A 14,336-nucleotide genomic window follows, 5' to 3' on the forward strand; every position below is an offset into this window, starting at 1 on the left:
ATCAACCCCCTCTAAACGCCAACCAACCTTCCCTAAAACCCTAAAATCCTATTCATTATTATAAGTATTATATATACCCCTTTTGAACACAAGGAAAACCATACCTTTTTTTTTTCTCTTTTGAAGGAAGAAAGAAAAAGTACAAACTTTTTTGAATTACCCATCATCATGAATAGTGGAGAGAAGAGTTCAAGTTCAAGTTCAAGCAATGGAGTTAAGATCCGAAAGAGTAGGAGATTGCCTGATTTCTTACATAGTGTCAACTTGAAGTATGTAAAACTTGGTTATCATTATTTAATAAGTCATCTTTTGACACTTTGTTTGGTCCGTCTAATGGCTGTTATTATTGTTGAAGCATCAAGGTTGAACCTTGATGACATCCACCAATTATGGCTTCAGCTTCAGTATAATCTTGTCATTGTCATTCTGTTCTCTGCTTTCCTTGTGTTTGGTTCAACCGTTTACATCATGAACCAACCAAGATCCGTTTACTTGGTGGATTACTCTTGTTATCTCCCTCCTTCAAATCTCAAAGCAAGCCACCAAAAGTTCATGGAACATTCCATGCTGACGGGTGATTTTGATGAGTCTTCTTTGGAGTTTCAACGCAAGATTTTGGAAAGATCAGGGCTTGGAGAAGAGACTTGTGTGCCCGAAGCAATGCATTATATTCCTCCAAGACCATCAATGGCTGCCGCAAGAGAAGAGGCAGAGCAGGTGATATTTGGTGTATTAGATAAACTTTTTGCTAATACTAATGTTAGGCCAAGAGATATTGGAATTCTTGTCGTTAATTCCGGGGTGTTTAATCCAACTCCTTCATTATCCGCCATGATTATTAATAAGTATAAGTTGAGGTGTAATATTAGGAGTTTTAACCTTGGGGGTATGGGATGTAGTGCTGGGGTTATAGCTGTTGATCTTGCTAACGATATGTTGCAAGTTCATAGAAATAGTTATGCTATTGTTGTTAGTACTGAGAACATTACACAGAGCTGGTATTTTGGGAACAAGAAATCAATGTTAATACCAAACTGTTTGTTTAGACTTGGGGGTACAGCAGTTTTGTTATCAAATAAATCTGCAGATCGAAGGAGAAGTAAGTATAAGCTTGTTCATGTGGTGAGGACACACTGTGGGTCCAATGATACGGCATATAAGTGTGTTTATCAGGAAGAGGATGATGCTGGAAAAACTGGGGTTTCTTTGTCTAAGGATTTGATGGCAATTGCTGGTGGTGCACTCAAGACTAACATCACTACACTGGGTCCCCTGGTTCTTCCTATAAGTGAGCAAATTTTGTTCTTTGTAACATTGGTTGCCAAGAAGTTGTTCAATGAACAAATCAAGCCTTATATCCCAGATTTCAAGCTTGCTTTTGATCATTTCTGCATTCACTCTGGGGGGAGGGCTGTGATTGATGAGCTTGAGAAGAATTTGCAGCTTCTACCAGTACATGCTGAGGCCTCTCGTATGACGCTCCACCGGTTTGGTAACACCTCATCGAGTTCAATTTGGTATGAGTTGGCCTATACAGAGGCAAAGGACAGGATGCGCAAGGGGAACCGTGTTTGGCAGATTGCTTTTGGAAGTGGTTTCAAATGTAACAGTGCAGTCTGGGTGGCCCTCCAGAATGTGAAGCCCTCTCCTAATAATCCTTGGGAAGATTGCATTCACAGATATCCAGTGCAGCTTAATCTGTAGCTCGAGTATAAGTTGGTTGTTGAATTTTAATTAGAGAAAGACAACCTGATGAATTAATAAGGTTGTATCCCGTCTTGAGTTCGAGATGCAATTCGATAATGTTATTTTGAAGTAAAGCTCTTAAAATAATAGGAAGTTTATTTTTTTTATAATTTTAAATTTTTTTAATAAATTGATGGTAAATCTTTATATATTTAAATGTAAACTAATAAAAATATAAAATTGTTTAATAAAATCTTATTGGCTAATAATATCTTCAATGACTATGTAGTTTTTCTTATTTAATCTTATAACTTTTCACAAGACTAAATAAACTTATCAGGTTTTCATTTGCAAAAAAAAAAAAAAAAAAAGTAAAAGGGAATAAGTAAACTAAAGCTCAATAAATATAACCCCACATATCTTATTGAATAAAGCATTGTTTTTATGCATACATATAGTTTATTCAAAAATATCATTCACATTATGCTTCCAAAACATTTAAGTAAATGTTCAAAAAATTGATATTATATCAAAACATTTCATCAATTATAAATCATAATCATAGTCAAATACATTCTTCATACAAATCATGGATCAATTTTCAAAATTATAAATTGATCATCATAAATCATTTTTATTTTTAGTTCATTAGTAGCTATGGTCACTTTTATAACCCGTGATAATGATCGTATTAATAATTTCATCCTTATGATCATTGCTAATCATTATAACTCGTTAGTTAGAGCTTTATGTTAATTATTATAACCTGTTAGTCAAGGTCGTATAACTAATTTTGGTATTAATGATCCCACCTTCCAAGGATTCACCCATAGTTATCATAAAATTGTTTTTTGAATATTAATTAATTTTTCATTTAATTTATAAACATGATCCATCATTTGTATAGTAAAACGCAAAATAATCATATGTTTAATCTTATTTTCATATATTGAAAATAAAAAAAAAAATCTTCACCCATTTAAAAACATACATACATATATATATATATATATATGTAGGTTTGAAAATACGTAAAGTGTATGAAATTCTACTTATCTCCTTTCAATATCACCATTTAATTTTTCTCCAAAAATAATTAATAGCCTATTTAAGGATATTTCAATATATCAAAAATTAATTAACCTTTTGAGGCTATTTCTATTAAAATAACTAAATTACGCAAGAGTTAACTAAATTAACTAAAGCTAGCAGCCTAAGCTCCTTTCACTAAAATGATCACATCTCAAGATATACAACTCGTAATTAAGATTTTTTTAGTGCATTAGAAACTAAACTTGAGAAGCCTTCTAATCATATATAAGTCATCTAGTAATTCCATGTAGATTAATTGTCAAAATTTTTGCAATACATGTTATATAATATTGACAGACAACACATATATCTTTTAGTATAAATTAAATATTTAATTCATAGGAGACTTGAAATTCAGTTCTGTTTATTTTGTTGGAAAATATACTTAATAACCTTTTCAAACATGTATGGTTTAATTTGTAATTCAATGTATAAAAATTAAGAGAATTTTCGTAATTCCTTCTTACTGCTGTTGTCATAACGTATAAATCTATAAATTTATATCTAGACTTAACAAAAGGAGTCACCACCAGGTGTGATTGGCCACCTAATGAATCTATCCTTTTAAAGAGTTCTTATGCTTGACTAAGAGTCTCAGAATAATAAGTTCTGACCTTCTGAACAGAATTAAGTTTAGGAGTTCGGTTACATGTAGAGAAGGTTATAGCACCCTTACAATGCTCATTCTAAAAGATGATACCATTTAATTTTAAATTATCCTAAAGGTTTATGGTTTTAATGGTCTTAAATTTAATATTGAAAATAACTTTTAAAACTCTCCATCAATCTAACAGAATTCTTAAAAATACTTTCTAAAGTATTCAAGAATCCCATTTATTTTTTTGAAGAGACTTCGTCATCGTAAAAACTTAATCATTTATTTTCTTGTTAAATTTTTGTCTTATTGAAAATATATCTAATCCCTCCATTATTTTGGTCAAAATTAGAAATATTTTCTTACTTAGAAATATATTAGATAATCATCCATTTGCAATTACTGAGAATTTCATTCCCATAATTTATTTTTTTATTTTACAAGTTTTATTTCTAAATTTTTTACCATTTAGGCTTATTTTAGAAAAAAAAACCTTTACTTGAAAATCTCATAAAAATTCAATCATTTGTGATATTTCTTAAGATTTCATCCTAGGATAATTATTATATATTTTCAAATAAAATTTTATGATTTTTATTTTTTTATTTGAAAAAGAATACAATTACTTTTATTGAAATTTCGTCTAAATTGTTTTACCATTTAGGTTAAATTTAGAGAAATTTCTCACATAAAGATTTTTAATAAAATTTATCGTTTCAAATTTTTAAGAATCTCATCATTAGAATAATTGTTAACTCATCCCAAAATTTTATAAAGTGTATTTATATTTTTTTATAATTTAAAAATAAATATTAATTATTGTTACTAAATCTTTACTTTTTGTCAATTAAATAATCAAAACATGATTTAACAAAAAAATGAATAAAATAAATAAATAAATAAAATAAAAAAACAAAGAATTAAATAAATGAATACACATAAATAAGTAAAAGTACCTTTCAATATTATAAATAAAGCATTGCTACTTTAGTAATGTAAGCAAGTGTCCCATCCATCGTAAATGCAAATGGCTTTGTGTAGGCCTCCCAAGCAAAGCCAATAGTACCTCATTGCAAGAAGCTTTCACGACTTTAGTCCAAATTGGATATTTTTTCCACGTGCTTCTCTTTTGAAATTATTATTTTTTAAAGAATAGACAAGTTTTTGTTGAGGAATACTCATAAATTTTGAGAGAGTTTTCTTCAAGCCTAACTTATGCTATGTTACTAGAGCTTGGAGCTGTGTTGATAGGTGACAACATTTCCCAACTAATGATGCTGGTAATGGTAGAGTGCTTATGCTGATTGCTTCTCCTTTTTTATATCAATGGCTATCTTTTGGTGTTCTGTTTTTTGTTTTAAAAAAAGTTGGTGTTTGGTATTATGGAGGCTTGAAGGATGGATTGTTTGGTGGTGCTATGGAAGCTTAGAGACTTATGGGGTATTGATGATAATGGTGGTAGTAGATCTGTGTTGATGGTGATCATTCTTATGTAGCAGTGGAGGTTGCAGTAATGAAAATGATGTTCAGGCAAAAATGGCAATGGGATGAAGGTGTTATCTAGTGATTTTTTTCTATTCTGTTTATGATCATTTTATGGAAAAGAATCCAAATCCAAGTAGTGTTCCATTAGGATTGGATTCTTAAAACAAAAAATTTAATTTATAATCGGATTAAAACTTTGATTATTATCCTAAAAAAATTAATAGTTTAAGTTCAATCCAACCTCAATTGGCCAACCAAATCACTGCCCTTTGATTTTATCCTTTTTTTCTCTTTTTTTTTTGAATTATTTAGCATAAATATGTCATAACATATAGATTCGAAAATTTATAGCTAGACTTAACAAATGGAGTCGATATCAATATTTTTTAACTAAGTGTGATTGGTAACCTAATGAATTTATTTTTTTTTATAGAGCTCTTAAGCTTAACTAAGGGTCCCTAAAAGAATATGTTTGGGTCTACTAATCAGAACATGGTTCAAGGGTTCGGTTATATATGGAGAAAGTTATAGCACCCCCACATGCTTATCTAAAGGATAATACCATTTTATTTTAAATTTATCATAGGGTCTTGATTATAATGGTTTTAAGTTTTAATGTTTAAATATTGGAAATAATTCTTAAGATTCTCCATCAATTTGGTAAAACTCTTAAAAATAGTTTTTCACCTCAAGAGTATTCAAGAATCCCATTTGTTTTCTTGAAGAGGTTTCGTCATTGGAAAAAAAGTTTAGTTATTTTTTATTTTGGTTTTTATTATTGAAAATATATTTAATTATTTCACTATTTGGACCAAATTAGAAATATTTTTTTTTAATTTTTTTGGAAAGAAAATAATATGAAAATTATTTTTCTTGAAATTTCATTTAAATTTTTCACCATTTGGAACAAATTTAAAGAAATTCCTCACTTAAAGATTTTTTAGGAATTTATCATTTGAAATTTTTTAAAATCTCATCTTTGGATAATTATCAAATATTTTTAATCAAAATTTTTTATTTGGAAAAGAATATAATTACTTTTATTAAAATTTCATCTAAACTATTCTACCATTTGGGACAAATTTAAAGAAATTTCTCACCTAGAGATTTCTTAGGAATTTACCATTTGAAATTTTTAAGTATCTCATCTTTGGGTAATTAATATTTTTTCAAAAATTTTTGTATTTTTATTTTTTTTGGTTTTCTCTTTCTCTTTTTTTTTGTTTGAAAATAAATATTAATTATTGTTATTGAAACTTTATCTAAATTATTTCACCATTTAGGATAAATTTAGACAAAATTTCTCACATAAGAATTTTATAAAAATTTACCATTTGAAATTTTTATAAATTCTATTATTGGATAATTAATACTTATTCTTAAAAAGAATTTTATTTTTTTCTATTTTTTTATTTTTTCTAAACTATTTTTTATTTTTTCTAAATTTAATCAAGCAAAAATACTAAAAAAAATAAACACATAAATAAAAAAAACCAAAATATACAAAAAATACAAAAAAAATAAAACTGCTCAGTTAGAGGGTTTGACGCGGTTAAGCTCTAGGCACAGAAAATGGCTTAGCAACTCAACCTAGAAGCTCGACTTGGCTGAAGGGGTTTGGTTGGGGCATGTAAACACCATTTTGTATTTATTATTATTATTATTATTATTATTATTATTATTATTATAATATTTTTTTCTTGTTTTTCCTCTTATTCTTCTTTTCCTATCCAATTCAGTTTGACAAAAGTATGAGTGCATCAAATGCACCATCATTGAAAGTCTAAAATCTCAGCCATCGTCACCACCGGTAGTCGCCTGACATCTTGCCTAACTTGACAGAGTGGATTTCAGCTTGAAAATTTGATATTCGAATCTCAGAAACCTCTATAAATAGAGCTTGATGCTGGCACCAAAATGGGGGGATAAAAAAAAAAGCTTTGCTAAAAAAAAAACTTGAAACCCTGCAAGAAAAAAAGGTTTGCCAGATTCAAAAAAAAAATTCTATCAAACAAAAAAATTCCAAAGCAAACCAAACACATACAAATGTAGAAACAACAACATTTGGAAACGAGGACCACAGCGCCTAAAAAAAAACACACAAACATAAAAAAATTTTGGTCGAAACTTTTAAGTCAAATCTAAGTCGTTTGAAGCTTTTTTTTCAAAAAATCAGGCTCAGATTTGGACTTAAGAGGTTGTAAGAAATTTTTTAAAAGATTTTTAAATTTTTCGACACTGGTGACAGCAACTGAAGCTTGCCAGCGGTGAGGAACGCGATGGCCGTCAAGGCGAAAGATCACTGGCTCTAGATTGATTTGAAAAAAAAAAAGAAAAAAAAAAAGGAGAGAGTGTTTTTTTTTTTTTAAGAAGGGGAGAAATGAAATTTTTTTTTTTTTTTTTACTTTTATATAGAAGGCTAAACCCAAAACAACATCGTTTCATTTAAATGCCCAAAACGACGTTGTTTTAGCCCTTGAGGATCCTTGTGTCAACCCATGACCCGACCCGATGACCCATCCATCCCTTAGCCTCTGATCGGTCTAGCTGAACCAACCAAGACCGAACTGAATTGTCTCCGAACCATTGACATCGAACTGCCTTAACCAAACCTAACTGTCGGACCAAACCGCGCGTTGACTGGTCCGATTCAGGTAAAAAAAATTTTTTTGAATTTTTTTTAAATATTATTATTTATTTTAAATTTTATTATTAATATTTATACATGTAAAAATATTTAAATTTATCAAAATAAATTTTTATTGTTTTATAATAATAATTAATAAAATAAAATATATAATAAATATTTTTGATAATTTTGAATAAACTTTATAAAATAATTGGTAAAAAATGTTATAATTAAATAAAAATAATACAAAATTAATGAAAATGTAAGAAAAGAAAATTTTTATCCGACAATGAGATTCAAAGGTACTCCGAGTAGTGATGCTACGAAATCTCTAAGTGAAAAGATTTTTTTAAATACTACCAATATATTGGAGTATTTATAAAAAAATTTTTAATACAATAATTTTTTTTTGTTAATAAAAAATAAAATTTATTAATTTATTAAAAAATAAGTAATATAAATAAAAAAAAATTTATCTAATGATGGGATTATAAAAGTATTTTGTGTAGTGATGCTTTACGAAATCCCTAGGTGAAAAGATTTTTTTAAAATATTACCAGTGTATTGGAATATTTATAGAAAAACTTCAATATAATAAAAATTTTTTTCTTTTTCAAAATTTTAAATTAAAAATAAAAAATCAAATAAAACAATTAATCAAATTTCTAAAAAAGAGAATAAAATGTGTGCATCAACATGGTAACATTCTGCATTGCATGTACGACATAATTTTTTACGAAAAGTAAATTTAAGCCTCCGATGATGGAATTTTAAGGAATTTCGAGAAACAATGCCTAAGAAATCTCTAGGTGAGAAAATGTTTTTCTAATGTTACCAACGTATTAAAATATTTTAAGAATTATATTGATAAAAAGGGTTGTAATTTATTTTTCTCAAATAAAATTTGAGCATTAAAACATAAATAAATATAATAAAATTAAAAAAAATCAATTTCTAATAAATAAAAAATCAAGGAAATTATTTTTAAACACCGAAAATAAGATTATTTTTATTAAAATCAATGGATAACAGATAGTTAATTGGTACCATTTTAAACAGACATTATGTAATCGACTCTTAAACCTAGATTGTTTCGTAGACCATAAAATTATTTTTTAATAAATGTTAATTAATTTTAAAATCTTATTAAAAAGATAAATTTTAATAGGTGACTAATCGCACCTAGCCAAAAAGATTGGTGGCAACTCCATATTTTTTTATTTATTTTCAAATTCGTCAAGCGGACACAAAGCCATTATTACAACTTGGCGACTCCACTGGGAAATGCTATTTGTTTTCGAGAGTCAGGTCAAAATTAACTACGTGTTATCCTTAAATTTTGATTTAAATAATCCTAATCGATTTTTTATATTTTTATTTTTCACTTTCAATAAAAAAAAAAGGTCAAAAATAACAAATCGAAAACAATGAAAAAATTCACACATGTTTTTTTTACTATGCTTCTTATGCTTTATTTTTTTGTATATATTACTCTTGATAAATTAGGAAACATATACACACACGATGACACGATGCATCTCATGTATGAGCTCTATACCTAGGCTCCATCTTTTATAGGAGAAAGTAAAGTACTTATGCCATCGTGAGGTGATAACCTCCATAATGGCAAGTTAAATACTTTCACTCAAATTGAACCATTTTTGTTTGTAACCTGTAATGGGTGAGAATTGGGGTGTCTTACTAGTCCAGCATGGACAACAGCAAAAAACAATTTGGGAACCTTTAGATGCATGTCAACCCAAACCAAGCATGCAATAAACCTAAGAAGCTAACATTAGGTAGAACCTTGCCCACCCTCTTGTAAAAAATACCGAAGTTCAAAACGCATAAAAATAAAAGTTGTGTGTAATACAAAACAAAACTCAAAAATCTTAAAACTAAAAAAAAAAGTTTTTTTTTCCAAACCACATCCTTACACTAACTCAATTTTGTTTTCTTTTTCTTGTTTACATTAAACATATCATACAGTTCTGCATTGAGATATTTGCTCTAAGATATATTTCTCCTAAAAAGTTTTCATGGATCCTATAGAACTACAGATTTGCTTATCCTCAGTCAGTGTCCTATGTAAGTCGTATAATGAAGTACATATTTGGCCAAAAGAAGCTCAACAAAAGAATGGAGATTGCTTGCTTATTGGCTATGTGTCTGAGTTACCTAAGAAGATGCATTTAGATCTCACAAAAAATGATTTAGAAGACTTAGCCACTATCTAAGGTCAGTTAAATAAAAAAAGAAAAGAAAGCTTTTGCAAGAAATATGGATAAATTGCATCTTAATTTCAGTAATGATTGATGAATAGTTGGTCAAGGTAGCTATACAGTTTTTGGATCCATCCTAGAGATGCTTCACTTTTAATCAAGAGGATTTGGTGTCAACTATTGAGAAGTATTCAGTTTTGCTTGAGATAGAACTATAGTGTCCAGATAAAGTGTTTACCTAAAAACCGAAATCAGGTTATCATAAAAAGTACCAAGCTTATGGGGATAAAAGTAAAAACCATAGATTCTTTTTCAAAGTCTAAAGGTGAACACCTTAGTATCTGTTAGAACTTTCTTCAAAATTTTATTCAAGGGCATCTTAATGATGATCAAGGCATGGTTACATTTGCTTTAGCATTGTATAACATGATAATCTTCCTGAAGATTTTGGGTTACATTGAGATAACTGTGGTAGATTTTTTTGAGCAAATTAAAACCCAAGCAATTAATCTCACATCAGCAGTCCTAGTTGAAAACCATCAGGTCATTGAATTTTTGTTGATGGAATGAAAAAAAATGATTCATAGGATGTGCATTGCTATTATATGCATGGGTCAAAAGTCATTTCAAGTGCGAGAAGAGTGCATTTTCAAAGTCGTATCTATGAAACTAAGCACAAATTGAAAAGTTTTACAAAAATCGATAGCCAACATTGAAGACTAAAGAAGAATGGGTTATTTTCTTGCGAATGCTTATCGGGGATGAAATTGAATAGATAGCGCCTTGGATGCCTTGTGTGCCTTTGTTGTATCACAGAGGAAACGAGTATTAGATACCGCTGTTAGGGTTATGAGGTATTTTAAGTTACGCTCCGTTAATGGTACTTAGGCAATTTGATGCAAAACAGTTTGTTCTTGTCACTCATGGTTTGGTTCAGGTAGAATTCATTTACAAGGAATTAAATTCACCAAGAACCTCAGAGCAGTTAATCCAAGCATGAAAGAAAATATGAAAAATAAGATTAGGGTTTCTCATTGATAAAATCACTATTGATTACCAGATTTGAAAAGCAAAGTGGTCTAGAGACATAGTACTCTCTCATGATGATAGCTCATACCAATCGACTAATCTTTTGATAGAAGTGTAATTATCAGAAGTCAAACCTATCAAGAAAGAATTAAAAGCTGAAAAAAATAAAAAGAGAAAATTTAAGACTTTATGAAAATGTGAGACAGTTAAAATATGAAACAAAAATATAAGAGAGTAGATTGACAAAAATCAGAAAAGAATGAGATGTGACCAATAATGATTTGAAAGATCTGTATCAAGAAAATTAAAGGGTGCGAGTTTAATTCAAAACTGAAAAGGTTACCAAGTCTTACCTTAGTCGAGAATGTGAAATGGATGAGCTCCGAGAAGAAATGAACCAATGGAAAGGCAAAGCTGAAGAAAAATAAGAGGAGACTACCCGAATTTCTCAAAAATATCAGATTTAAAGGGGGTTATACTCTACAACCTCAGCAAGATTGATGGAATGCCAAAAAAAAAAAGAAAAAGTTAAAACTTATGCTCACAAAAGAGAGAAGAAAGCACTTTGAAGTACTAAATGAAAAAGAATCACTTTATCAGGTGATCCAAGGTTTAAAGATGCAGTTGTAAAATCACAAGAGCCATATTTCAGCAATAATAGATGAGTGACATAGAAAGAAAAAAGATTGTATCTTCACATGTGATTCAAAAAGGGATGCTCGCATGAGATGAAAAGTAAAAAACTTAGGGAGGCAACAGTACATAGAGCACCTGATTAATCAAGTTTGCAAGGTAGTGAAGAAAGCATGAAAAATGGTTGAAAAGGTAGAAGTATTAAAAAGAGAAGTCAATCCCATAAGAGAATATGGACAATGCCTAATGAACTTTCTAGATGAGGCGAATGACCATTATGAATAAGTTAAATGCTTCTATGAATATAATTATAAGATGGTAAATCTTATGTAATAAAAATTGTATGGAATTAATAAAAATTTTTAATATTGAAATTCATCTAAGAGTAAATATCTCTCACTTGTATTCATGTATCATATACATTATTTTCATAAAATAAGTAAAAAATAAAATTTTTAACACATGGCATTTTGATTTTTTTTTTCAAAAAAAACTTTATGGTAATAAAGGTTTAAGAATAGCTCATCCACCAAAAATTTTAATCCAACTTACTCGTTATTCATACAATACTATGACTCAAACAAGAATTATAGAGAAAGAATAGGCCTGTCGATTTGAGAGAATCGAGAAAGCTAAAGAAAAACTAAAAGAGGATCTCAGTACAATAATGGATATGCTCAAGAAACTTAACAAGGAAAAAGCAGTGGAAAGAAATCTCAGCTTTCAAGAGCAATCATTAGATATGGTAGATCCTGTTTATCCTCTAGGGTTTGAGCCACGATTGACCCAACTTTCTCAAAGAACTAGAGTATAAATTCCCTACTCTCGGTGGATATCTCAATCTTTATCCAGGAATGACATCCACACCTACTCTATGACAATTTCAAAATTTTGTTAATTTTGTTATGATGGAAAAATCATCCGAACCAATCTTGATCCCTAACTTAAATGATCCCAACGAGAGAGAAAAGCTAGGGATGAAAACACTGGAGAAAATAGAAGATACCAGTGCCCAATAGAAGATGAAAATATTAGAAGAAAGACTTAGGGTCATAAAGAGAATGAATTTTATGGCTCTACGAATGTAATCGACTTTTGTTTGGTCTCATACATGGTCATTCCACCTAATTCAAGGTCTCTGAATTTGAAAAATATGATGACATAAAATATCTGATGACCTATATCACCATGTATTATCATAAGATGACAGTACATACTCATGATAAGAAATTATAAATGTACATATTTCAAGATAGTCTCACGAGATCTACAGTCAGATGGTATGTTCAACTAGATAAGACTCGTATTTATTCATGGTAATAACTCATAAGGGCATTTCTTACACAATATTAACATGCCATGGATCTGGTTTCAGATAGTTTATCTCTATAAAGTATGAAAAAAAAGGTAACAGAAAGTTTTAAAAAGTATGCACAGAGATGGATAGATATAGTTGTACAAGTTTAACCTTCATTTACCAAAAAAGAGACAACTGTCTTATTTGTGAACACTCTGAAAGTATCGTACAATGAGAGATTGATAGGCAATGCAACTAAAAACTTTACAAATATAGTGATATCGGGTGATATTATTAAAAATGCTATAAAAATGACAAGCTCAATGTAGGAGAGTGGAGTAAAAAAAAATGGAGTTCCCAAAAAGAAAGAGAATGAAGCTTAAGTGATGAACTACGTAGGGTAATAGTTTAGAGGTTTCATGCCCTATTCTGCACTAGTCTACCAAACCCATTACCCTCTCATAAATAGTATTACGTCCACTTTTCATCCATATCAGTCATACCAGCCATCACCATAAAATTCAAGGACCTTGAACTTAGGTGAAATAACCACGTCTGAGACCAAACAAAGGTCGACTGTATTTGTGAAGCCATAAAAATTTATTCTCTCTACGGTCTTAAGTCTTTATTCTAATACTTTTATCTTCTGTTGGGCACTGGTATCTTTTACTTTTTTGAGTGTCTTCATCTTTAGCTTTTCTCTCTTATTGGAATCATCCAAGTTAGGGATCAAGATTGGCTTAGGTGATTTTTCCATTATAACGAGATTAACAAAATTTTAAAATTATCTTGGAGTAGGTGTAGATGTCATTCTTGGATAAGAATTGAGATATCCACTGAGAGTAAGAATTTGTACCCTAGTTTCTTAAAAAGGTTGGGTCGATCGTAGCTCAAACTCTAGAGGGTAAACAGAATCTGTCATATTTGGCAATTGCTTTTTAAAGTTAGGATTTTTTTCACTGCTTTTTTCTTGTCAAGTTTCTTGAGCATATCCATTATTGTATTGAGATCCCCTTTTAGTTCTTCTTAAACTTTTTTAATTCTCTCAAATATACTGACCTATTCTTGCTCCATGATTCTTGTTTGAGTCCTAGTATTATATGAATGAAGAGTAGATTAAGTCAAAATTTTTGATGGACTAGCTATTCTTGAACCTTTATTACCATTAATTTTTTTTTTTAAAAAAGAAAAAGAAAAAAAAATCATAATGCTATGTGTTGAAAATTTTATTTTTTTCACTTATTTTATGAAAATGATGTACATGATGTATGAATACAAGTGTGAGATATTTACTCTTGGATGAATTTCAACACTAGAAATTTTTATTTATTCTATACAACTTTTATTACATGAGATTTACCATCATAGAATTATATCTATCTAAGCATTTGACTTGTTCATAATGGTCTTTCGCCTCATCTAAAAAGTTCACTAGATGCTGTCCACATTCTCCTATGGGATTGACTTCTTTTCTTAACACTTCTACTTTTTCAACCATCTCTCATGCTTTTTTTATTACCTTGAAAACTTGATTAGTCATGTGCTCTATGTACTATTGCTTTTCTAAGTTTTTTATTTTTCATCTCATACGAGCATCCCTTTCTGAATCACATGTGAAAATCTAATCTTTTTTCTTCTATGCCACTTATCTATTATTGCTGAAATATG

General features: G+C 29.4%; 1 pseudogene; it reads left to right on the forward strand.

Annotated features, from left to right (window-relative positions):
* The first annotated feature begins 453 nt into the window (after positions 1-453).
* On the forward strand, positions 454-1,837 carry LOC111282481 (3-ketoacyl-CoA synthase 4 pseudogene; annotated as a pseudogene).
* The last annotated feature ends 12,499 nt before the right edge of the window (positions 1,838-14,336 follow it).

Source organism: Durio zibethinus, chromosome 5 (genome assembly GCF_047325235.1).
Source record: "Durio zibethinus cultivar Kanyao isolate XHJ-2024 chromosome 5, ASM4732523v1, whole genome shotgun sequence".
Lineage (NCBI taxonomy): Eukaryota > Viridiplantae > Streptophyta > Magnoliopsida > Malvales > Malvaceae > Durio > Durio zibethinus.